The 25917-nt window shown below is 60.3% G+C and overlaps 1 protein-coding gene across 27 annotated transcripts in view; it reads left to right on the forward strand.

Moving 5' to 3' along the window:
- NCOR2 (nuclear receptor corepressor 2) overlaps positions 1-25917 on the forward strand; it is a 213716-nt gene that overhangs the window by 32929 nt on the left and 154870 nt on the right. The window contains exon 3 of one of the 27 annotated variants that reach the window (XM_086681460.1): positions 801-984. The exons of 25 other annotated variants lie outside the window; for them this stretch is intronic. The gene's annotated coding sequence lies outside the window, so the exon portion shown is untranslated. Of the gene's footprint in view, positions 1-800; positions 985-13613; positions 13913-25917 lie in introns of those variants that run through there. One more of the 27 variants, XM_086681459.1, reaches the window with a different exon arrangement.

Here is a 25917-nt window from a genome sequence, read left to right on the forward strand (position 1 = left end):
CTCGTGCAAAGGCCCTGAGGCAGTGTGGGACGGGCCTCTGGGTTTGCAGGAGGCCGTGTGAGATCTGGGTGGGCTTCTCTCCTTAGTTCCTGAGCCTTTGCGCTCCCCCCGCCCTCCTCCCCCAGGAGGCAGGAGGGCTAAGCAGGCTGGTGGGTTGCCTGCTTCCTGGGCCGGGCCCTGGGCCCCCAGCAGCAGGTCCCTCTTGCAGGCGGGGAGGTACGGGCCACACTCAGTCCCCCCAAAGTTTGGGGGGAGCCCCGCCAGGTTTGGGTGTCTTTGAAGTTGAAGGAAGGCAGTCTGGCTGGGGGTGGTTTCTCTTCCTCCTCCTCCTCCTCCTCCTCCTCCTCTGCCCCTTGGTCCTCCATCAATCTGCCTCCCTGGCCTAATGGGGAGCCTTCCTCCCATGGCTGAGTTATCTGCTTGTCATGCCGTGGCCCACCCGAGGACGATAAAAGGGCTTTTTGTCTGCAAGCACTTAGCTTCCTCCTCTGGGGCGATCCATCACGTCTGAGGAAGGAGCGAGGCAGACAGATGGGGGAGGGGGCAGAGGGGGTCCCAGGAGCCCCTGGCGGGACCCAAGTGGCTCCTTAGCCCAGAGACAAGGCCCGTCTGGGGACAGGCAGGGGCGGCTGGGAGGGGGGTCACCGGGGGTGGGCACGGGGGCAGGGCGGATGTATAGACGGAGGGGCTCCTGGATGGCAGCTTGAAGTCCTGTCTGGGACCTCACCTGGGGGGGTGTGGGGGGGCCAGAGCCGGGCGTGGGGGAGCAGGCGTTTCTGAGAAAGAACCACAGTGCACAGGTCGCAGGGGAGACGTGTGAAGGCCAAGGGGGACCGGCGTCCAGGGCGATAATGTAACAGCAGCAGCAAACGCTCGCGACCCTCACGTTGCCCGACGCCCCCTTCTCAGCGCCTCGTGGAATTATCTCATTTAATCCTTGGAGCGACCGCACGAGATGGGGATTAATGTCGCCCTGTTCTGTAGGTGAGGAAACCGAGGCACAGGGAGGGGACGTGATGGCACCAAGAGGGCAGGTGGCAGGGGGACGATTTGAGCTCAGGCCGCCCGGCCCTGGAATCTTGGTGCCGGAGGAGATGGTGTTTGCGTGGGGGCCCCTGAGCCAGACGGAGGTTTCGACCCGTGTGGCGGGGGGCGGGGGGGGTCTCCTGGCATCGCAGGCGGGCAGGCGGGCTCTGCCTGTGCCTCGGGCCTCTCCCGTGTGGTGCACAGGTGCGGGGTGAGGGGTCGGGGAAGGGTGGAGGCTGCGAGCGGACGGGGACTGGGGCGGCCAGGCTTTCTGCTACCCTGGGGAGAGCAGATGGGGACCAGCCAACCTGCAGGCAGACAGGTGCCCGGGTGGCTATGTCGGGGGGGGGGGCGGGGAGGGGGGAAGACTCGTGGGCCTGGGCCCTGCAGAGTCGCCCCCCTCTGCACTCCATTTGCGCCACCTGGGCAGTGGGTCCGCTGGCTTTGTCCCCACTTGGGCGGCGCTCGGGTCCCTCCGCGGGGCGGAGGAGGTGAGCGCCAGCCCTGGGCGAGCTGTCCCTCCCCGTCCTTTCCTTCCTCCCCCCTCCTCCCCCTGACCCCGCTGCCCCCCTCCCCCGTCTCCTTCCCCTCTTTACTGCCTGCCCTCCTCCCTGTAACCCCCTTCCCGCAGCCCCCCTCCTTCTCCCCACAGGCCACCCTCAAATGACAGCAATTAATGGGGCCTCTGATGGCAGGCTGGGAGGACGGGGCTGACAGTTGAGCATGTCTGCCTGCGGCTGGCCCTCTAATCGGGCCCGGGGGACGCCCCTTCCTGCCAAGGCTCCCAGGTGCTGCCTGCCCGCTTCATCACTCACAGGGAAGCAGGAGCCGCCCTGGGCAGGCGGGCCCATGTGAGCCGGCGCAGAAGCTGTCCCCTGGTCCCTGTCATCCCTTTTCTCTTTCCTAAGCGGGGGGCTCAGGCTCACCCTTGTCCTACCTCAGTTAGCGTGCGTGCGATGGCCAGGCCACCGAGGTGTCCTTCTCCACCGGGATACCCTCTCCCCTGGCCACCTCCTGTCCCCAAATGACCTCCCGGGTCCTGTCCTGCCCTCAGGGCCAGCCCCTCGCCGCAGGGCCCCCCCCCCTTTTGTGTCTGCCCTCCTGGGTGGAGTCAGGGAGCCTTGTCCTGTTCCGGACACCAGCCTGGAGCCCCGGCAGCCGGGAGCTGTCAGTGATGGGGGTCGCTGCCCGGGCCTGGAGTCTTGTCTGGTGGGGGTCTCGTGTGTCTTGGGTGGGGGGGGGGGGGGGCGGGAACCAGAATCCTGGCCAGTCCTGGCCACGCCGGGCATGGTGCTTGCCCGCTCATCATTCTGCAGCAGCAATAATGAGGCCCCTGCTGTATGCCACGGCCCGCAGCTGGTGCTTTTCACCTCGGTTCATTTTATTCCACAATAACTCTCCGAGGAGAGTGCTATTTATAACCCTGCTTTTGTAGATGGGGAGCCTGACAGGCAGAGAGGCAAAGTGATTTGCCCTAAATGACCCAGCAAGGAAGGGATAAATCTGGGATGCAACCCTGACCTTCCTTGTCCAAGGCTCATAAATCAGGGGCTTGGGAGAACTGGGGAGGACAGTGCAGGAAATGGCAGACCTGACCCGGAAGCGGGGAAGCACTCTCCGGGCACCCGAGTGGGGTTAGTGGTGCTGACACGTATGTGTGCGTTTTCCTTCGCGGTTAACAAAAATCAGCCTTATTGAGATGTGATTCACCTGTAGCAAGACTTACCAATTTTGAGAGTTCCATTCTATGGGTGTGGACAATTGAAACCACTCACGTGACGACGAGAACAATCTAGATACGGAGTGTCTCCATCTACTCCAAAAGAACCCCCCTCCCCCCCCCCCTGCCGGACGCACCCACTGATCTGCCACCACGGAAATTCTAGAATCTTCTAGGTTTTCGTAACAAAATTATGCAGAGTGCGTTTCTGTGTGTTTGGCCTCTTTGTGCATGTTTTTGGCAGGTGTTCGTGTCTTGGGATGTATCAGTAACTCCTTTTTAATCGCCGAGTAATATTCCACGTATGAATGTGCCACACGGTTCATTTATCTATCCTTGAGTTTGGGGCATGTAGGTCGTTGGCAGTTTGGGGCTTTTAGATACAAAGCTAGAAAGTCTGTGCCTCTTCCTGCTTTTTCTTGCCTCGTTGCAGTGGCTGAGACCCAGGGGTATGCTGGGCATCAGCAGTTGGGCTTTGGGGCTTAGCTAGCTGTGGGTGTTGTTCTTTTTTTTTTTTTTTTTTCCAACGTTTATTTATTTTTGGGACAGAGAGAGACAGAGCATGAATGGGGGAGGGGCAGAGAGAGAGGGAGACACAGAATCGGAAACAGGCTCCAGGCTCTGAGCCATCAGCCCAGAGCCCGACGCGGGGCTCGAACTCACAGACCGCGAGATCGTGACCTGGCTGAAGTCGGACGCTTCACCGACTGCGCCACCCAGGCGCCCCTGAGCTTTGACTTCTTAATACTGAAGTCTGGGAATACAGTCTCATTGTGTAAGCCCTCCAGGAAGTCTGAAGCTGTGAACCTGGTGGCTATACCGAGCTGTGTATCTAATAAAGGGGATGCACCCATTCATCGAGGACACTTGCATCATATTAATGATTTTTTTTATTAAAAATTTTTTTTTTCAACGTTTATTTATTTTTGGGACAGAGAGAGACAGAGCATGAACGGGGGAGGGGCAGAGAGAGAGGGAGACACAGAATCAGAAACAGGCTCCAGGCTCTGAGCCATCAGCCCAGAGCCCGACGCGGGGCTCGAACTCACGCGAGATCACGCGAGATCACTCGAGATCGTGACCTGGCTGAAGTCGGACGCTTCACCGACTGCGCCACCCAGGCGCCGCGTGTGGGTGTTGTTCTTAACGCTCCCATTTTACAGATGAGGAAGCAGAGGCTCGAAGAGGTCAGGTGACTTATCTAAAGTTCTTCTGCAAGGGCTGGGTGCTCTTTCTCCTCCTTGAAGCTGGAAAGTGCCAGCTGATGGTCTTCCTGGTCCAGAGGGTCATGCCAGGAATTGGTGGCCGGGCAGGGCCACCACCGCCCCCCCCCCCAGCCCCCCAGGGCTTCCTCTGCTGGAGAGGGGGGGCTTGGTGAGCTTATCACTCCTTCCGGGTCAAGCTCTGTCTGTCGGCGCTGCTGAATGAATGTCAGGCCTGGCGCGAGCCCGTCGTCTTGGGCAAAGTCACGCAGGCCTTCTGGGGAGCTATTTTGGGGGCAAGGCAGGAGCCTGACATACGGAGGCCCAGGAATGGAGGTGGGGACAAAGAGGGGAGCCTTCTCCTCCTCCTCCCTCGCCTGGGGGGTGTTAGCCAAGATGACTTTTCGGGGAAGGAGGCCCGTAAATTAAATAAGCAATCCCGTAAATAAATAAGTAATGAAGTTAGTGGGGTGCCTAATTACATCAAATTTATAATTATGGATGGATGCCTGCCCGATAATTGTACTTGTTTTTAATCTTTGGCTCCGACGTGCGTCTCTTTCCATCTGACGGTAATCCCTGCCCCAGCTGGAGGCAGGGGGGAGGCTCATGCCTTGCAGGGGCTCCCACTGAGCCTGGTGATGGGGCCCCCCCTGGCGCCCAGGATCCAGGCCGGCTCGTCTGCCTCCCGCGGTCGGGTTTAATAGCCTATGCAGGTTTTGAAACTGTTGTAACTGACAGTAATAACAGAAGAGTTTATAATCGTGATTGTGTTGTACTTTATAGGTCGTAATTTCATCTTCCAAAATCCCCCGGAGAGCAGAGATTATTATTGTCCCCACTTTACAGATGAGGAAACTGAGGAACAGAGAGGTTAGGCGGCCTGCCTGAGGTCACACAGCCAGTGAGGCTCGAACCCGGGCTGTCTGCCCCGGTGCCCACATCCTTTCCGTTCTCCTGCCTCAGCCTCCCGGTCGTCCTGCGTGGGACTTAGGCCAGTCTGTCCCGGGCTGAGCCCCGTGTTAAGGCTTTGTGCATTTACTGATGCCTCCTTGGCACGTCCCTTCGAGGGAGGTGCTAATTTAGGGTGGCTCGAGACCTCGAGAGGCTCGCATGCTGAAAAGATTATGGCCTGCCTTCCGCGATCGCTGTAAATCCGAACAGAAACCATTTTTCCGAACCATACGATAAAATTGTGTTTCGCTTAGAGACCAAGCAAGCCCCTTGCTGAAATTAGAATGGCTTCTTCTTTCTAGATCTTCTGTTTCCCTTCTGGCGGCTTTGGTGTCCTGGCGCTCTGGGCGCTCCCCGTCCTGCCTGTGGGACTGTGTTGATGACCGTGAGACCCATTTTCCAGATGAGGAAACCGAGGTTCCGGGGGGGGGGGGTGGCCGGACTCGAGTGAGGTCACTGGTGGAGACATTCTAACCTGCTTTTCCCGCCTGGTTCGGGGAACGGAGACCACCGGAGGGGGGCTGCCGTCCTCCGTGTGCGCCCCAGGCGAGCCCGGCCAGCCCTCTGTCTGGTGGGAAGAGGAGAGCGGCTGTGCCCACCTCATTTTGGGGACGGGGAGGCTGGGGCTGGCTGGGGAGCGGTGCTGTTCTCACGTGCCGTCCGTGCGGGCCCGAGACCCCCAGCCACAGTCGACGCCTGTTCTTTTCACGCTGCGCCCTGTGTCTTGGGACGTCTGACCTTCGGTGCCCTTGAAATGCCCGGCCTCTCCGGAGGAATCGACCCGCAGACTGCAGGGCGGGAGCGCCCTTCACTTCCGGGGGTGGGCTCGTGCAGCCAGACAGGGCCTGCGTTTCTGGCAGAGGCCCCGGCATGGGGCACGCATTCCCCGCTGCTGACTTCGAGGTCGTGGGGTTTGGGTGCTCTCCCTGCCCCTCGCCGCCGCCTGGGATGCAGAGGAATCGAGGACAGACTCACGGGAGGCATTGCGCGTCTTCAGGGTGCTCCTGGGTGTTAGAGCAATCTGGGAGGGCTGCCTGGAAGACCTGGAACAAGCCCATGGAGCAATGAGAAACTTAGCTCGTAGGAATCAGTATGAGTCAAGCATTCCAAACAGGGCCTAGCACAGAGCAGGTACCGTATTTAGGACCGAAGCTGACATTTCCTGACCACTGGCTTGTCTTAGTGAGTTGGCCATTATCACCATCGTTGACATTGATTCCCTTAAAAAAAATTGTTTTTTTTAAGTGACAGAGAGAGTGTGTGCGGGGGTGGGGCAGAGAGAGAAAGACGGAGAGAGAGAGGATCCCCAGCAGGCTCTGCGCTCAGTGTGGAGCCCAACATGGGGCTCGATCTCCCCAGTGCGAGATCGCGACCGGAGCCGAAATCGGGAGTCGGACGCGTAACCGACTGAGCCACCCAGGCGCCCCGACACTGACTTCACTTCGAGCGATTCCTGAGCATTTGTCCCATGCCAGGCTGTGGTCTGAGTGTGCCGGATACACTGACTCATCTACTCCTGTGGCGGCCCTGGGATAGGACTGTGTCGTTACCAGCTCTGGTTTGTAGGTGGGGGGGGCTGGGGCACGGAGAAGGTAAGTGACCTGCCCAAGGTCGTGTGGCGGGCAGCTGGCAGAACTGGGATTCGAACCCGGGCAGAGCTCCACGCACCTGCTGTCAACGTGCGGCTTGTGCAGGCGTCACCTGCAGCCACCCCTGAGCCCACAGTGGGGCTGGACCTCTTGGCAAGGCTGGGCCGGCCACGGGCCAGGCTCCACCAGCCACGTAGGGCTCTCAGGCATGCGGCAGCTGCTCTGGGCCGGGCGGGACTGGTCGGGACACGAGGGGGCTGCTTTATGCCTCCCTGCAGCCAGCCTGGTGTCCCCACGGCCTCCTGGGGCAGGGTGGGGAGATACGTATCAGCAAACGTCACGCCGGGCCCCTGCCTTGTGGGATCCCGTGGGCTGAGGGGAGACGGGCGGTGCACAAAGCAAACACGGCGTTGCAAGGCGGGGGGGTATGCTGACTGTGGAATAATGCAGGGTTGGGGAGGGTGGGACAGCTCTGGTTTTTGGGGGGGGGGGCTCACTTTAGGTAAAGGAATCCAGGGTGGTCTTTAAGGAGGTGGCATTGGAGCTGAAACTTAGACAACGAGAAGGAACCAGACGTGTGAAAAGAAGAGGGATGGGTGTTCTAGGTAGGGGGAATGTAGCTGGGAATGTCTGGGTGGCTTGTGCAAAGGCCCTGAGGCCGTGATGTTTCAAGAAGGCTGAGGAGGCCTGCACGGCTGGAACAGAGCCAGGGGCACCAGAACAGTTCTCTGGATCTGAGGCTGTTGTACAGACCGTGGGGGTGGGGTGCTTTTCACGTTTAAGGCAGAAATCAAGTTTACTGGCTTTTGTGTCTCCCTTTTTGTTCTTTTGCTCATCGATTAATTTATATTTACTGGGCACATGGAATGTTCCGGACGTTTGTAGGCCACTGGGATCAAAATGATGGGAAGGTCAGGCATCGTCCATGCCTCTGAGGAGTTTAGTGTCCAGAGGGAGGGTGTCAGTTAAAAGGTGGCACCGAGGTAGTAAGGTTATCCCTGGGGTTTAAGGAGGTCTGAACGTGTCTGTGATCAGGACAGGCCTTCTTGGACAAGGGTCAATGGAGAGGAGACCTGAAGGTAATTCATTAGGGCTCCTGAGTCGTGGTGGAGCCACACTCTGGCTGGTTTGGGCCACAGGGAGAGTTGATGGGTACTCATCATGGCAAAGTTCAGGGTAGGACAAGTGGGCGTGGCTGGATCCAGCGCCTCAAACCGTGCTTGGGGAGTGGACTCTGTCTCCGTTTCTGCTTCCTTCTGCGTGGGCCTTGTTTACAGGCAGGTTTATGCCACCAGCACAGCCAGCCAAGGGGAAGGAGTCCCCCGAAGCCCCCGGAGCGTCCCTCCTTTCTCTTGCTCATTATCCTTGCCACGTGAGACCTTGGACACTTGTTCAGTTATTTTCTTTCTTGTTTTTTTTTTTTTCAACGTTTATTCATTTTGGGGACAGAGAGAGACAGAGCATGAACGGGGGAGGGGCAGAGAAAGAGGGAGACACAGAATCGGAAACAGGCTCCAGGCTCTGAGCCATCAGCCCAGAGCCCGACGCGGGGCTCGAACTCACGGACCGCGAGATCGTGACCTGGCTGAAGTCGGACGCTCAACCGACTGCGCCACCCAGGCGCCCCACGTTCAGTTATCTTCAACAGCATGGGGGAGGTGGTCGAGGTGGGGGCGAGGGGCACGGACATTCGGTTGTTCCCCTCAGAGAAGCTAGAAATCTGGATTTTATAAGCAGTGTCCTAATTTTTTACAAAACATCGTGTGTGCCAGAAAGAGCTTCCCCCTTGGCCACAGCTGGCTGTCGTCATTTCGTGGCCTCTGTTCTCAGCGATGACTTTTACCTCAAAGTATTTTGCCCTCTGTGATCTGGGCGGAATATCCCGTGGAATGTAACAGAAGGTCCCGGGGCTTGGGAAGTCACGTTGAACGCCTCTGGAGGTCCCATTTCCAACAGTCGGGGCCCAAGGCCACGGCAGTCTCCCCTGGAGCCCTCTGGTGGAGTTGCCATGTTCGGAGAGACGGAAATCCTAGCGGTTAGTGACCTAGGCTCGGGCACTGCATTCCCCGTGTCTTAGGCTTTGCCGCTTGTAGCTTCGCGCCCTGGGGCAGGTCACTTCCCCCCCGTCCCTGGGTTTCCCCGGCCGTAACGGGTCAGTGGTTTGCCCTAGGATTGCTGTGACACGTAAAGGAGCACCCTGAAGCCTGTTCGCGTGGGCTCCCGGGGCCCCAGCGCAGGCGGCCATCTGCCTCCTGCCTCCTGCCCCTGCCCCAGCCGTCCCCGCCAGTTGCCCTGTGCCCTGTGCTGCAGGATGGCACTACGTTCGGACGTGAGTCTTGAGTGAGCACTTAGCCCTGCCCACCGCCAGCTCCCAGCCGCTGCGGGTAGAGGGGTGGCCGCACGCAGGAAAATCAAGTGAAATCAGGAGAAGAGCCGTAGAGGACAGTTTGGTGCTTGCAGCCGACGTGGCTTCTGCGCTTGGCTGAAGGGATGGGCGAAGGAGGGTCCGGGCCTGTTGTGGCCCGTCAGGGAGGTCCCTTTCCTGCCAGCGTCCTGTGAGTGACCGATAGGTACCTGTCTCAGGGAAGGGGGGTCACGGTTGCTCGCGGTCTGTTTTTAGGCCGGGAGAGGGCCGGCCGCGGGGTCCCCGTGGGGACGGTTTCCTCGAGATGCCCACGTCGTGCCTGTCCCCACGGCTTCCAGCCTGATTGTCTGGACTGAGCGCGGAAAGGGGAGCAGAGGCCCAGCATGGTACTAAGCACTTGATGCGGCCGAATTGAGTCTTGATGATGTGGGGGGTTGAGTTGTGTCCATTTGGAACCCGTGACCGTGACCTCGTTTGGCCCGAGGGTCTTGGCAGATGCAATCGAGTTAAGCATCTTGGGGCGCCTGGGGGGTTCGGTCGGTGAAGCATCCGACTCTTGATGTCGGCTCAGGTCGTGATCTCATGGTTTGTGGGATTGAGCCCTGCGATGGGCTCCGTGCCGATGGGGCGGAGCCTGCTTGGGATTCTTGCTCCCCCTCTCTCTGTGCGCCCCCACCCCCATCAAAGTAAATAAATTGTAAAAAAAATTAAAAGAAAAATCAAGCATCTGTAGATGAGATCGTCCTAGATTAGGATGATGACCAAAGTTCCGGGTTTAAGAGAAGATGCGCAGAGAAGAAGGCCGTGTGTAGATGAGCAGAGAAGACAGGCCGGGGATCGCCTGGGGCCACCGGAAGCCGGACGAGGCAAGGTAGCATCCTCCCTGGAGCCTTCAGCGGGGACGAATCGCTGCTGACACCTTGATTTCTGGCTGCCAGGCTCCAGAGCCGAGAGAGAAGAAATTGCTTTTGCTTTGAGAGTCCTCTCCCTGGTTTGGAGTAATTTGCTTCGGCGGCCCTGGGAAAGTGATGCGGTTTTGCGAATTTTATTTTCATCCCTCCTAACATTTAAAGACCTGTTTGTGGCCTTCAAGGCCTTGCACAGTCTGTCCCCTTTGACACAGCTGACCGCCACCGCCACGCTGGCCTCCTGGCCCCAGGGCCTTTGCCCTGGCTGTCTCCTCTGCCTGGCACACTGTTTCCTGAGACGCTTCCACATCCGGCTTTCTTCCCCAGCCAGGCCACTGTCGAAGTGCCACCACATCAGACACCAGCCCGTCCACGGCAGCTGCCGTTAACTTGAATCACATCGTGTCTTTATCTGCCGTTGACTCCTGACCTCTTCCCGCGTCAGCCCCACGAGGGCGGGGATCCTTGTCTTCAACCCTGCTGTGTCCCCAGTGACCACTGCAGACAGTAGGGGCTTAATAAATGTTTGTTGGATGGGGGACGGCCCCAGGCGTGGGGTCAGGGACTCTTGACGCTCAAAGTTAGTAAACTGGGCCGGAATGGCGGTCGTTCAACCAAGCCATCTTTTTTGATTTAGTTTGAACTGAGGCAACATTCACGTCCTGTGAAATTAACCGCTTTGAAGTGCACAGTTCGTTAGTTTTTCATTCACAAGCAGTGCCTTGCAACCCACACCTCCGTCCAGTTCTAAAATATTTTCATCTCCCCAAAGGAGACCCAGAACCCATTAGCAGTCACCCCCTCTGTCCCCTCCCCGCAGCCCTTGGCGACCACCTGCTCTCCGTCTCTGCGGATCTGTCTGTTCTGGAAATTTCCTGTCAATGGAATGCCACAATGTGTGACCTTTTGCGCCTGGCTTCGCACACTCAGCGTCATGTTTTCGAGGCTCATCGGTGCCGGAGCAGGGTGTCGGTGCCTCGTTCCCTTTTTTATAGCCGCATCGTATCGCGCTGTGTGGATGATCGTTGACGAAACCGTCTTGTAAGTGGCTGCTCAGATGAGGGACCGAGGCCGCCCGGGGAGGCGTAGTCACTTACCGCCTGGGTCTTGGGGCGCTGGGGTGTGGGATAGCAGAGGGAGGTGGAAACAGGCTCCCGTTGCTAGCTCATGATCTTTCTTTCTCTTTCCCCAACCCTGCCCCAATGGGGAGGGAGGGGGTGGGGGTCCCTTTCACTGGGGCTGGACCCCGTGGTTCTCTGAGCCCCCCAAAGGGTGTGGTTTCTCTTGACCCTGAGAGAGGCAGCAGGTAGAGTGCCCCCATTTCACAGCTGAGCACACTGATGCCTGCAGAAGCAGGGGCCTTGCCTCAGGCTGACGGCCCCTCCTGCCTGCACTCGGGGACCCCTCTGGCTCTCGACCCATGCCTCCGTGGTCTCCACCAAAGCGTGACCCCGTAAAGCCTTCATTGATCTTTCCCGATGTACAGACTTTGCCCGGCAGACGAGTTCCCGGAGATGGTCTCGGCCGGAGGCTTGGAGGGCGAGGCATTCCTTTGCGGCGTAGTCGACCTCATGCTGCCCTATTCTGAACTCCTAGAAGGAGCCACATGTCCCCTTTGCTGGTTTTTGATGATTTTCCGCGTTCGTGAAGTCACTCAACAAACCGTGTGTGGCCCAGCTTCTTGGGGGTGGGGGAGTGGGGACATCCAAGAAGTGACCGTGGGGGGTGCCTGGGTGGCTCAGTCAGTTAAGCAGCTGACTTCGGCTCAGGTCATGAGGTCGCGGTTCGCGGGTTCAAGCCCCGCTTAGGGCTCTGTGCGGACGGCTCGGAGCCTGGAGCCTGTTTCGGATTCTGTGTCTCCCTCTCTCTCTCTTCCTCCCCTGCTCGTTCTCTGTCTCTCTGTGTCTCTCAAAAATAAATAAACCTTAAAAAAAAAAAAAAAAAAAAGAAAAAAAGAAGTGACCGTGGAATGACACAGCCCAGCGTTGAACCTGCCCAAAGCATGAATAGCTCTGGTGGGGGTGTGGATAAGTCCCTCCTGGTTCCAGGCCAGCTTCTGCGAAGGTCTGGACGCAGGTCTGTGTCCAAAACAAACAGAAAAGAACAAAAGGCACCCTGAGTCCTGCCTTTGCCGCTTCAGACTCTGCTTCCTGGCCCCGCTTTGCTGGGGCTGGTTTCTCCCGTTCCTGAGTCTTGCGGTCGGACTGTTGGAGTGAGAAGAGCCAGTAGGCAGGCGACGGCACCCGGATCTGGGGGCTAAAAGTGCGGCTTGGTGCCACCTGCTTTTCTCTGGGGCTCAGCTTCCCCACCTGTAAGGCTTCCCCCCCGGGGCTTTCAGGACAGGTCCCAGCAGCTTCGGAAATACTCTTCGGGGTGTTTTCTTGGGAAAGGCGGGAGGGTGAGTTGACAAAAGTCAACAACATATGGCCTCTGTGGGGCCTCCTCCCTGGTCTCCTGGCAGCCGCTCTGGTCCCCAGCCTGGTCCAGTGGCCACGGACCTTCGTCGCCTGCAAATCTGATCTGCCCCAGACCCTCTTGTGGTTCCTTGTACCACGTGGCAGGGGGAATGTGGGCCGGGCTCGGCCACGTTCCAGCTGTGTGATCTGGGGCAAGCTGCTTAACCTCTCTGGGCTCCTTTCCTCCCCTGTATTTTGGGGTTCAAGAGCACACCTGCCTTTTATCGTGCCCCTGTGGGGACAGACGGGTTCACAGGTGAAGCGCATTTTCACGGCGCTGGGCGCATGGCATGGTGAGTACTAACATTTTCTTGCCGTGATTACTCTCGGGAGCCTTTCCAGTCTTGGGAATGGAGTGACTTGCCCGGAGTCTTTGTGACCCACTTCCTCTTCCACTCCTGTTACCCCCTGACCTCATCTTCTGACTCTGCCTCGCTCCACACAAGCCTTCTCTCTGCCTCTGCAACGCATCGGACGTGGTCCGGCCTCCAGTCCGTGCCCCCTGCCCTGCATCCCCGGGGGACCGCTTGTCGTCACTCGGGGTGCCGGAGTCCTGGTTGCTGGGGGCAGGGGCGTGAATCTGGAGACCCCGGGGTGGGGGTGGGGGGGATCCTGCGGCTCGGAGCCCTGTGGGAAGCAGAGCTGAGCCTGCCCCTGCTGCAGATGGGAAGTTGACATCCAGAGGAGCTCAGACTTGTCTCTGACTCACGCGGCCGCTTGCAGCCAAGGGTCAGAGCCCTGGCTGACCACCAGAGCATCCACTTTGGCGTGTGCGTGTGTGTGCGTGCGTGTGCGTGCGGTTGGCTGTCTTTTCTCACCCTCCAGGGTGGTCACCGAGATGCCCCTCGTTGGGGATACCAACGCGAGGGGGTCATGTCTGCTTTTCCTGAGATTACACGCAGGGCAGAGCCTGCCCCGCGGCCACCGTGTCACCCCCGGGGGCCCGGGGAGGAGGAGGCGGTGGCCGGTCGGGCTGGGAGGAAGCGGGTTAAAGTAGGAGAATTCGGGCCTGGAGCTCGCTTTCGCCGCCGAGGAGGGAATAGTGAAGAGGTTTTTCTACCGAGCTATAAAAAGGCCTCCCGGCGTTTCAGCTCCTGAGTGTCGGCTGGAAGCCCGCCAGGGTTACCATGGCGATGAGGAATTATTACTTACTGCCAAGGCTGGGAGAAAAAGCTCGTACTTTTGGCTTGCAAACAAGAGGAGTGGACCTTATGTAATTCTCTGTGTTTATAGGCCCGGAGCGGCGGGAGGCGAGGAGGGACGGCGGAGGCCCCGACACCGAGTTTTGGCCCCGGCCCGGGGGTCGGGCGGTGGGGCCTCTGGTGGGCCTGGGGGGGGGGTGGTGGCGGCGGGCCAGGGGGGGCTGGGGTGGGGGGCCGGGCCTGGCCTTGGGGCCTCCCCAGCCCCGGGGAGGGGGGGCGCCCGTAGTCTCGCGGGAAGGCGGGCGGCCGCTCCCCGTGTCAGTCCTGGAGGCAGGATGGCTTTGATGTTGGACGCGGAGTATCTTCTGGAAGCCAGCAGAACAGTCTGTGTGTGTGGACTCCACTGACCCACTTGCTGGCACATTTTACTTCTTTCTTTCCCTTTTTCTTTTCTTTGCCTTTTTTTTTTTTTTTTTTTTTTTTTCCGTGGGAGAGTTACTTCAAGTTGTGTTTGGAGCTGACGTGAGTGAAAGGCTGGTCATGTGCTCGGGTAAGAGAAGTTTCTGGGCTTGGCGGTGGGTGGGCAGGGAGACGCGGTGCGGCCGGGTCACGGCGGAGGAAGGGGGGGCGGGTGAAGAGCGGGAGCCGTCGTCTGGGGGGCCGCGGGGCTCGCCGGATGGAACTCGGTCGCGCCCCGGCCGTGGTGGCCCGGGGGTGGCGCTCCAGAGGACGAAGAGCCGGCGGTCACAGTGGTCGGGAGTCACTCTGGGCCGAGAGGCGGGCGGTGGGACGGGAAGGGCTTCTGGCCGCTGTGTGTCCGAGGGGGTGGACGGGTGTGTGTGTGTGTGTGTGTGTGTGTGTGTGTGTGTGTGTGAGTGTGCGTGTGGTGGGGCCCCGGCTGCTCTTGCGGAGCAGGGGTGCATGCGTCCTTGGGGGAGAGCGGCAGAGCCTGGGGCTCGGTTGCTCCCGGTGCTGTGGCTGCTGGGGCTGGGGGGGGGGGGCTTGCGATCTGGGGGGGGCTCCCCCGCGGGCAGGGGACAGGGGAGGGGAGCCAGGTGCAGGCAGCGCTGCGGCTGTCCCGGCGCCCGGCTCCCACCGCGGTGGCGCTTGGCCGAGTGCCCACGTCTGGTTTGAAATCAGCGCCACCGGCCCAGGCTTGCCCAGGGACCTGGCAGCGAGGAGGCGGCATAAACACTGGAAAGTTGGAAGGGCTTCCTGAGCTCACAAGGAGCCCTCAGTTGCAGGCACAGGGGATGAGGGAGCGATTTGTCCTGAGGTCTGGGTGAGCCAGGGCTGTCGGGAGGCAGTGGCACGTCTCGTCGGGGGCCGGAGCTGAGGCCGGGGTGGGCTGGCTTCCCAGACGGCATCGCTCGTCTTGCCACTGACTCGACGTTGAGTCCCGGTTCTATCCTCTCTTAACGCCGGGTGGCCTTGCCTCACCTGTGCGAGCCTCCGTTTCCTTGTCTGTAAAATGGGGCGGTCGAGGGGGTCGTACGGGCATTGGGCTGAGCTGAGGGAGAGCTGTGGCCTCCTGGTTTCTTCGGGGGGGGGGGGGGTGCCGGGCCGCCAGGGTTCACGTCCCTGTTGAACACTTCCTGGCTGTGAAGCTCGGTTTTCTCATGGCAAATGGACACTGCGTCTGTCTGTACCCCAGAAGTGGTCGTGTGTGGCTTATGGAGGGGGGGCTAATAAGTGGTCCCTGGGCCACACCCCCGTGGAAGCTGTGACAGTGTGCAGGTTGTTGAACCCCCATTGTCTTGTCCATACGGTGTGAGTGCCTTTCGTGGGGGGGGGGGGGGTTGCCTGGGAAAAAGCCAGGACCGGCCTGCGCAGGGCCCCTGTGGGCTGGAGTCGGGGGTGGGGGGGGCTCCGTTAGCCTAGACCATAAACTTGGATTTAAGTTAGCTCCACCTTGGTCTCCACCGAATTTTCTCTTCTTCCTTGCCGAGAACGTTTCTGTTTTGTAGACTTGGAAACTACGGTCCTCAGCCCTAGGCTCTGCTTGCGTTTGGGCCTGGGCTGGGGTCCCCGGGGCTGTCCCAGCGCGTTCCGCCCCGTCCCGCCCCAAGTGTGGGCCGAGCACCCCAACTGCCCCGTGTGGCCTGGGGGTTGGGCGGGCAGGACTGGCTCTCCCGCCGAGGGTGGCAGTCATCCTGTGTGTGTAAGTGACACCGGATGCTGGGCCGGTGGCTGGCTCGGGGCCTCTCCTCCCGGGCCAGCAGGAGCCGGCGGGGAGTTCCCCGGGTGTCCAGGCCAGCTGCCCGCCGTCCGGTTGTCCTCAGGCCTCTCCTGGGGGCCTCAGCCAAGGCCCCGGTAGCAGGGGGCCCCACCAGTGTCCCCTTGCTGCCCCCAAGCCCTCTGCACCTACTTGGGTCCGCTGCAGCCGCCCTGCCCTGAGGGTCTCAGACACTTGACCCCCCTCCCACTTGCCCTGAGGTGCAGGTGCATGGAGCTAAACACACACTCACATGCACCCAGATGAGAGTGTGTAGAACCTGTGAGGTCTGAATAGTCCGTTTCCTGGTGATGCTGCTGGTGTCGAACGGCCGTTCTGTCGGGGCGACACCCCTGGGGGAGGCTGGCTGAAGGGTGCACGGGGTCGCGCTGCATCGTTTCTTGCGGTTGCGCACGAACCTACAGTGATCTAAAGAGATAAGCAGCGTAGGCCGGGGCCAGGCTGTCCTGGGTTCGAATCCAGCCCTGCCTGTGGGCAGCTCTGTGAATTAGGGCAAGGGGCGTAGCCCCTCCAGGCCTCAGTTTCCTCGTAGCGTTTGGTGCTTCGGAGGGCTTGAGTGACGGTGAGGTGAGGTGATGCGCGCCGGGTGCCTAGGAAGGTGCCAGCAGCACGTGCTGTCGCCATGTGATCATCCCTGACGGGGTCGCCCCGTGCTAGCTTGTTCCGTGCCCGGATCAGCCGTGGGATGGGAGGCCGCTGTGTGATCCCCACTTCTCAGATGAGGAAACTGAGGCTCAGGCCAGGGGACCCACCCAAGGGCACAGAGTTTGTAAGGGCCAGAGCCCGGGTGTGGAGGTTCTTTGACTGAGTGGCCCCAGGGCTGTTCCTTGCCCTCTCTGAGCCCTGATCCCCCTCCTCCTCCTCTCCTCACCTGCAGGCTGGGCTTGGAGGTTGGGATAGGGGATGGTGGCTGGGCTCATGAACTGTGGAAGCCAGAGAGCCCTGACCTCGGGGTCCTTCTCTCACTTCCTGGGCCCTCCCGGAGCCTGCCCCCTCTCAGCCACCTCTGAGGCCTGTGGGTCACTCCTGTGACAGCCAAACTCACTTCCTCTCTGAGTAACTCTCTCCTCCTTGCTCTGTCCTCCGGCAGCATGGTTTCCTTTCTTGCTGTTCCCTGCGGTAGGTGCTGGTTTCTCTTGGACCCCTTCCCACCTCCCGCAGTGGTGAGAGGGCCTTTGGGGTGTAGCCCACCCTAGAGGGATGGGGTTATCCCCAGCTGGTGCTTAAGCATGAGAAATGCGTTGCTGTTCAGCCAAAGCTAATCCAAGGCTAGACGGGTCTCCAGAGGTGCCTGAGGGGGGGCTTGGAGGTTTTTTGTCTCCCTCACAGCTGACTGGTGACTTGGGCCTTCGGGCGTCCCGGGAGTGCCAGGGACGGCTTGCTCTTCTGCCTAAGGATTGGGAGGGGTCCCGACCATCCCGGGCTGGGGACCAGGGGGCACCGGCAGGGCCTGAACCGAGAGGGGCATCCACGGTCATGTCAAGCGGTGGAGGCGGTGTCTGGGGCTCGGGGGCACCAGTCATGGCTTCTTAGGGTCTCAGCTTCTGGGCTTTGCTGGGCAGAGCCTGGAGGCCAGGGAGGGGGGCTAAGTAGGGGGCCTTACGGTCTCATGAGCCTCTTGGCTGTTTCTTGGAAGCTCCAATCATGCTCCTGCCTCTGGACCTTTGTATTTCCTGTACCCTCACCCTTCAGAGTGGGGCCCCGACCTCCCCAAAGTCACTGCCATCGCTTTGTGCCATCATCACTTGGGATTTGTTGTATATTCATCGCCGTGTCCCCCCTGTCCCCCACCGACCCCTTCACCCAGGATCTGTTCATCTTGGTCACTACTGTGTCCCCAGCACTGGGCACATCTTAGGTGCTCAGCAGACACTCGTGCCTGACTCAGTGTCCCCCACAGGCTGTGGATGTGGGCCTGTCCCCTGGCGGTGAATGAGGCCTTTCTGGGGATGGATGGATACGCTTCAACTGTGTCTCCGGGTGGGTCACCCCTCCCCCCCCCCCCCCCCCCCCCCAGGGCTCTGGCTAGGGAGACTCAGGCCCAGGGGCTGGAATTCACTTGAGTTCACCTCCCTTCGTCCCTGGAGTTCTGTATCTCTGTATCTGGGGGTTGAGAATGCCTTTTGGGGATTCGTGGAAAACTAGGGGCCTTTGAAAAGCAGTTCTGGTGTTTGTGTTCAAGAGGGCTCCGCAGTAACACATCGGGCACTTCCAGAAGGTCTGGACCTCCTAGGTCAGAGAGGTGGAGGTCGTGAGCCAGGAAAGTGGGGGGCCTGACGGCATTGGGGTGCAGGGGAGGGGTGTTGACGGCATCAGTTTCAAGTCCTGACGGCTGACGGGGCAGGGCGACCATTGAGCACACTTTGTGGAGTTCTTCTAACGATCCTCTGAGGCACAGAGAGGGTAAGCACCTTGCCCAAAGACACACAGCTGCAGGCACACAGTATTAACTGGTAAAGGGCATTTTGTATGCAGCCGTGGGAAGGGGCCCCCTCCCTCCTCTTCGAGATGTGAGGCCCGGAGATGCCCAAAGTCTTCTGGAAGGCCTGGCGTTGGTTTCTCAGTGTGGCTCACAAGCTAGAAGTCTAGAAGAGCCGCCCCCCCACCCCCCTTCCTCCTAGTTGGGTATTTGCATGACAATGAGCCCTTTGTCCCTGGGTCCAGCCTCCTTCCCAGGCTAATAACATAATTCTCGGCCTATGATGTCATAATGGGCCCTTTCTGCTGGGGCTGGAGGCTGGGTGGGCAGCTGTGTGGGCTGGGCCCCGCCGGTAATAAATAGAGTCGTGATTATGGGGGGGGGGGGTGGCGGACACACTCTCCTTGCAGGACCTTGTGACATCCTTCGGGAGTGGGATTTGTTTCCATTTGACACAGAAGCAAACAGATTGCGTTTGTTCAGCTCCCCGGCTGAACCACTGTGTGCCTCGTCTTGGCCTGTGAAATGGGGGTGAGTCATCCGTGGCTGGCCCTCTCTTGGAGGCGTAGGTGTGAGAGTCCCTTGCTTCCTGTAAACGTGAGGGAGGCCCTTGTGCCCAGCGGCCCCGTGGCAGGACCGCTCAGAGAAAGTGGGCCCGAACCCCGGGCCCGGGGCCCGGCAGGGAGCGAGCTCGCCATCGGTGGGCAACGTCAGGAAAGGCCGGGGCCTGCGCAGTGGGCTGAATGGCAGCCCCCCCCCCCCCCCACCAAAAAGAGATTCGCACGCGTTCATGCCCGTCTCCTCTAAATGGGACCTGCTTCGGAAAAAGGGTCTTTGCAGACGTGTCTTGAGATGAGGTCATTTGGATTCCCCGAGCGAGCCCTGTGTCAGCGACCAGTGTCCTTGTGAGGGACGGAAGAGAGAGCACAGAGGATGGCTGTGTGAAGACAGGCAGAGACTGCAGTGATGTGGCCAGAAGCTGGAGGAGGCCGGAGGGATCCTCCCCGGGCGCCTTCGGAGGGAGCATGGCCTGCCCACACCTTGATGTTGGACACCGGGCCTCCGGAGCTGGGAGAGAATAAATTTCCGTTGTTGTAAGCCACCTGGATTGTGGTCATTTGTTACAGCAGCCCTAGAAGCTCATAGGGCCAGGGACCCCCGCCCTTCCGCGTCCCAGGCCGAGGGGCCAGGACCTAGTGAGGTCTCCTCCGCGTCGGAGGAGTCCGGAACCCGCCTCCCTCGCCCAGAACCCAAATCACAGATCCCGGAACTTGCCTGTTGCCTGCTGCCAGCCGTCCTTCCTGCTCAGGCGTCCCTGCTAAGGAGGACGTGACCCAGGAGGCCGGAGGCTCCCCGGATTCCGTGCTGGGCCCTCCCCCCCCCCCAAGCCCCGAACTCTCATTCCCCCACATGCCTGGCCACTCACCCAGCACCTGGGTCGCAGTCATCCCCCTCCCCCGCAAGCTGCCTTATTTGCCGGGTGCCCTTGACAGGGGGAGACCCCGAGGCCCAGAGCGGGCACGCTGCGGCCCCTCGGTGGTGACGGCCTCCGGAGCCCCAGCCACGGCTGATGGATGGGCCGGCATCGCAGCTTCCGGGAGGAAGGGATGGATCCGGGCCCCGGGCCACAGTGAGAGCGGTGGGGGAGCCGGCGGTGTAAACGTGGATCAGTTCTTGGGGCGTGCTGGCCTGCTGTAGGCGACACCCCAGGATCTGAACGTACGTCGACCCCTCCTCGGCCTCAGTTTCTCCATTTCCAAAGTGGCCTTCGAGCTTCGGCTCAGAGTCTGCAGGGATGCTGTCAGAGGGCTCATGGATTCAGCAAGCACTTATGGAGGGCCTGCGGCCACAGCAGGTGTGGATCCTGCCTTCACGGGCCTTACCTTTGGGGTTGTGGGGAGGTGGGAAGTAAGCAGCGGGGACCCTGGGAATGAGGATTCCGGGTCCCGACGAGGGACGTAGCAGAGCCAGGGGGCTGGGGCGGGGTTGAAGATGCTGCTTCCTTTTCCTTCCGGGACCCCGGGGTGGTGCTTTGCGGCTGGCCCGGGGGGCCGGCCGGGTTCACGTGGAGATGGCCACGGCCCATCTGTAGCGACTTGTGGTTGCCTCCAGCTGGCAGCACTTGGCCTGGACCCGTGAGCGGTGATGTTGGGTACAAGGCCTGTGAGGCCCCAACCGCAGCCTGATCAGGGAGAGGCAGAGGTGTCCCCCAGCCTGAGCTGGGAGGCTGGGGACACTGGCAGCGGATTCCCAGGACGTAATGGATAAGAGGTGGGTGCTGGAGAGGGCTAGCCTGGCAGGCAAGTGACTTAAGCTCTCTGTGCCTCAGTCTTGCTTCCAGGGATATGGCGACGATGAAATAAACTGATGAGAGTGAGCACCGTGTTAGCAGTTAGCCACGGTGATGAGTGCACGGCGCTCACCTTGGGTCTGTTATCGTGACTGCTCAGGACCTGGGATCTGGAGGTGGAGTTGGCTCATCTTTCCATGGTCCTATTCCTGCCTGTGGGACACCGAAGAGCCCTCTTTGCCCCCAGAGCCTCAGTCTCCCCATCTGCGAAATGGGAGCTGTAACCAACTTGTGGCTACATGGAGGTTGGAGAGAAAAGAGGATGGTGGGAGAAGTCAGCGCCCGTGGGGTCAGGGCTGAGGGGTCAGGGTCTCTACCTGCTCCTGGTTTGAGCCTTGGCCACCCTCCAGGCCGGGAAACAGGCTCCAGCAGGGATGGGGCCCAAGGTGTGTCTGTGGGTGCAGTCTGCAAGGCCTCCTGGCTTCGGACAACGCCCCTGTCTGAAAGAGGGGCCACGGCAGCTCTCCACCTCGGGATATTCCTCCAGAAGCCGAGGCCAGAGGCCAGAGGACGTTGTGGGTGGGGGCGTGCCTGCTGCTGGGGAGTGACCCAGATCTGAGTCAGCTAGGAAGGGGCAGCCTCTGTCCGCAAAGTGGCTGCCTGCCGGCTCCCCCGTTAGGGCCACTGATAGCTCAGGCCTGGCCAGGAGACTCTGTTTCTTCAGGCTGAGAGACCGCGTAGGCCTATCCCAGGCTCCTGTCCGGCCCCTTCCTCCTAGGCTGAATTTGTCCGGGGATCCCATCTATTTCCTCTTGCTTCCTTCTGGCCGGCTTGGGAGACCTCCCTACCTGTACAGGTGAGGGGACCAGAGACTGCAGATCTGATTCCAGGGAGATCCATGGCTTCGAGCTGGGGTTTTCAGGGGGTCTCTGTCTTAGGTGTGTTGGTTGCAATTGGCAGACTCTCTGCTCCTCCTGCATTTAGCACAAAAGGATATCAGGGTGAGCTTCAGGCATGGTTGGATCCAGGGGCTCAGGTGACAAGGGGCTCCCCGTGTCCAATCCTAAGATTGGACACTAACGATCACAATTTAGCCCAGTGGAAGGTAAGCCTTGTTGTCCCCACTGTTACAACAGAAATCGTGGGAGTGAACTTTACGGGCTCAGCTTGAGAGTTAAGCCCTTCCCCAAACCAGTGACGGTGGCTGTGGTTCTGGTGGTGGCCCTGGTGGTGCTCCTGAGACTGTGCTCATTGGCCAGACCCGGGAGGCAGAGTCAGCCTCCCTCAGAGCCCAGAATCGAGGGGTCGTAGCCCCAAGGACATAAGGGTACAGTTTGCAAGCAGCGGGTGCTGGGGGGGCGAAGGCAAGAGCTGCTGGCCACGGCCGGCTCACTCCATGTGTTGGACATGAGCCAGCTCGGGGTCCCTGCCCAGCCCCCCTTTCACGGCCAGTGTGTGTCCTTTGGGGAGGGGGGGATGTTATTTAAGACTCACTGGGTAAGTGGGCCCAGCCCCTCCCACTCCCTGTTTTAATTAGGGGCCTCTCAGGTCCCCCTCCAAGCCATGTGGGAGGACATTCCTGCCTGTCACCGGCCTCCCCGCTCCCCAAGCTCCCCTGGGCTTTGCTGGGCCCTCTCTTGTGGTTTCCAGCTGACCACATGTCAGAAGCCACAGGTCACATCCTGGCAGCCCACGGGCTGTATTTGGATGTCAGACTGATTTATTGGGTTGGGTTTATGGTCCATGTTTTTGAAATAAAAACTGTAAATTGAGGGATGTCTCAAAGTCAGACTTTATTTGCACGAAAGAATTGGACGCTGTGATCCCCTGGGCCCCGTTCTCCAGGGGCGAGGATGCCCGGCTGGGGTTGAGCAGCGGCCACCCCCTGACAGAGGCAGCCCCCACCTGCCCCTCTCCTCCGTGAGACTCCGGCCTGGCGTGGTATCCTCAGCCCTCCTAGCTGTTTCCCCCTCCCTATTTCCGGCCTGGGACCTCTCCCCCCACTGGAGCCGGGTTAATCTTGCTCCCTCCGCGGACTGGTGATCGGATCCCAGAAGCGTGCTCCCGCTCCGGGCCCTGAGGCCTGTGTGCTCGCTCGTCTGCGGGCTCCTGGCTGCAGGGCCCGGAGGGCCTTTTGGGTTCTTGATCCTTGACACTCACTGATCAGCGAAAGCCCTCGGGGAAATCGCAGGGGCTGCTGTGATCCACACTTGAGCCTTGGAGGGAGCTGGTCGAAATGGGCCCTTCCCCCGCGGCCTGGCACCTGGGTGGCATTGGTGGAAGGTGGGGAGGGGGGATGATGCGAGGGGGGAGCTGCTGGGAGGGGGTGGGCTCCCAGCCCCGGGCGCCGCTGCGAAGCTATTCTTAGCAGCGGGAACATTTGTCCTCCTTCACACGTGGTTGAGGACGTCCCCCAGAGATCTGCCCCGAAATACTCAGGACGACCCCATAAATTCCTCAGAAAGCCGTCCTGGGGGGCCCAGCGTGCGTGGAGGCGGGACGGGAGGAGGCGTTTCCGGCAGCTGCGCGGCTGCGGACACGTTTGCCAGATGTTGCGCAGGGAAGTTTGTGGGAACCCGGAGTCTGCCGCGCGCCCCCCCTCGCCGCGGCCCCCTCCACCCTCCGGGTCCTGGTGAGTGATGGGCGGAGCTGGCAGACGGTCAGCCCCTCCCTGTGTCCCCGTGGCTTTCGGGGGGCCTTTCAACCCTCTCCTGACGCTGCCTGGGTTGGGGGCGACGTGGGCTACAGACAACGAGGCCTTGACTGTGATCCCCCTCAGTGGCTGGCCGGGAGGGGCTGCTGCCCCGTGCCGGGACCCCTGGCAGGGCCTTGGGCGGCACGGGCTCTTCCACGGGGCCCCCAGGGCAGCGGAAGCCACCACAGAGGATACCAGCCCAGCTGGTTGCCTTGGCTAGCAACCAGGGAGGCCTCCCTGGAGGAGGTGTGCGCTTTGCTTCTGTTTTGTTTTTGTTATTACTTAATTTTTAAGTTGTGGTAAAATACACATCACAAAAACGTTCAGGTCTCGGGCATTTTCAAAGGGGCCATTACTCCCCATACCCCTTCCTCCAGGCCCTAGCCATCACCCCTCTACTCTCTGTCCCTAGGAGATGACTAGGCCGGGCGCCTCCTGTAAGCGCAATCGTACAGCGTTTTTGCCCTTTTGTGTGTCTGGCTCACTTCATTCAGCAGAATGTCCAGAGCGGTGATCTGTGGTCCGTTGACTCCTTGGTTGTTGGTTCGTCGCCGTCCAGGCAGCGATGTGGACGGATCCGGGACCCCGAGCCCCGCAGCCTTTGCGATCCCGGCGCCCTGGATCCGTATGTGGTCGCCCCGCCCCCTGTGTGGACGAGCGCTCACTGCGAGCGGGTACCACGCTGAGCCCCGACACGGCTGGCCGAGTCAGGTCCCTGCCTCCCACTCTGCGGTCCGCTCTGTTCCAAGCCCCCGGGGCAGAGGGTCGAGCGCTTTGCCCAGTCGCACAGCTGGTGCCAGCGTCCCCCCCCCCCCTCCCGCCCCCCTCCCCGCCACTGCCCAGACACCAGCTTCTTCTCTGGTTTCCCCCTCTTCCCCCTCTGCAGAAAAAATTGCTGTTTGGAAGGCCAGATGGAAAACACGTCCCTCCCGGGGCGCTCAGAACCTAATGAGGAAGAGCCAGGAAAAATCCAGCGTAATGTTTGTGAAATACCCAAGAGGGAGGGCGCGTCTCGAGGCAAGGGTTCTCGTAGGGGACCCTGTGACCTGGCGTGCGGGAGGGTTTGTCATGACTGTGGCTTCTCTCTCTCTCTTCCTTTTAAAATTAAGAGGGGGAGGGGGAAGGGAGTCCAGGAGGAAGCGATTTTGAGCAGATCCGGCTATGGCGGGGGAGCAGGGCTGGGCGGCCGAGCTGGCCACAGCCCAGTGGACACGAATGTACCAACTAAATCGGAGACCGAAACGGGCCTCCTCGGTGGCCCTCTTCTGCTCACTTCGGAGGGTGTGTGGGGCTGGACCAGGGTGCCTTCTGGCTGCATGACCTTGGGTGAGTGAGTTCACCTCTCTGAGCCTCGGTTTCCTGATCTGTTGAATGGGGCAGTCATGTTCGGTGAGGGAAATCGGGGCCTTCCTCTGTGCGGGTGCCCGAAGAATACCACCTGTAGAATCACAGACTCTCAGGCGGGTCTGAGGACCCTGGGAGGGCACCAGGCAGCATCTGGGGGCGGTGGAAATTCTAGCCGAGGCTGGGGATCCCTTTTAGGGGAGGTGTGAGCTGGCGTAGGTTGCCTGGGGTGTGTTCGGTACCGGGCTTCTGGTTTTCCCTGGAAGGTTGGCGCGGGCTGTGGCCAGTCCAGGGCTCTCTGTCCTTGGACCTGGCCCCCCGTGTGGACCGGCGGCAGCTTTTGTCCCCACGACCCTCGCTGTTGTTCCCCTGAAGCGTCAGAAGTGGGCTCAGCTCAGGCCACTGCCCATCTCACCGGATGCCTGGACCCCATGCTCATTCACCCTCGAGAAGCTCTCTGTCTGCTCTGTGTTTGGGTGCGGGTCCCCCCAGGCCTGCATACCCTCCTAACTAGGGCCTTGCTCTGCCATTTGGTCAGTTCACTTCACCCAGCCTCGATTTGCTCATCTGCAGCATGGGGATCGTAACAGTACCTGCCTGGTGACTAATATTGCCATCGTCATTGTGGCTAACTCGTCCCCGCCCCGTGTTTCTAGTAGCCGAGAGTACTTGAGCCATAGCCCTCGTTTTGGGGACTCTTCTGTGGGTGTTGAGCTGTTGAGAGATCTCTTCTCGATGAATCTTTGCACCTGTCCCTCCCTGTTCTGATTCTGGAGTTGGAGACTGGAGGCGGTTTTCTCTAGGGTCCTCTGTGCCCAGCAGGCTGGTATGGGGGGCAGTTGTGCAGGCTTGGGGATTCTGGGGGGGGGGTGGTGCTCGTGTGTGTCTCCCACAGTGGCTGGCGGGGAGCCTGATGTAGGCGTACTTGTGGAATAAAGGCACGCTGGGCTCTGTGGACAGTGGCACAGTTAAATTGATGTCCATCTGGGGCGCCTGGGTGGCCCCGTCAGTTAAGCGTCCGACTTCGGCTCAGGTCACGATCTCGCGGTCCATGGGTTTGAGCCCCGCGTTGGGTTCTGTGCCGGCAGCTCGGAGGCTGGAGCCTGCTTCGGGTTCTGTGTCTCCCTTGCTCTCTGCCCCTCCCCCACTCGCTCACGCGCGCGCTCTCTCTCTCTCTCAAAAATCAACACTAAAGAAAATAAAATTGATGTCCATCTGTTGATTTGTCTGTCCATCTGTCCGTCCGTCATTCCTCCGTCCATGCTCCCCCCTCGCTCTCCCCTTCCTCCCTCCCTCCTTCTACCCACCCACCCATTCCTCCTTCCCGCTCCATCCGTCTTCTGTGGAGTACCTGGGGTGAAGAGGTGCTTTCTGTGTTGGGACAGGCCTGTCACTGGTTGGCCGGAGTTTTTGTCCAGCTGGTCCACTGCTGGTGGACCGCCGCCCGCCCCCAGTGCCTCATTGGCCAGAATGAGGCAGAGACCCCGTTTGGGACGGGCTTGTCTTGGCTGGTCTCCATTTAGGGGTGGGCGGGTGGCATTTCTGAGGGCAGTGCTCTGAGCTGAACCGTA

This window comes from Puma concolor, chromosome D3 (genome assembly GCF_028749965.1).
Source record: "Puma concolor isolate L17-30 chromosome D3, mPumCon1.1.hap2, whole genome shotgun sequence".
NCBI classification, from domain to species: domain Eukaryota; kingdom Metazoa; phylum Chordata; class Mammalia; order Carnivora; family Felidae; genus Puma; species Puma concolor.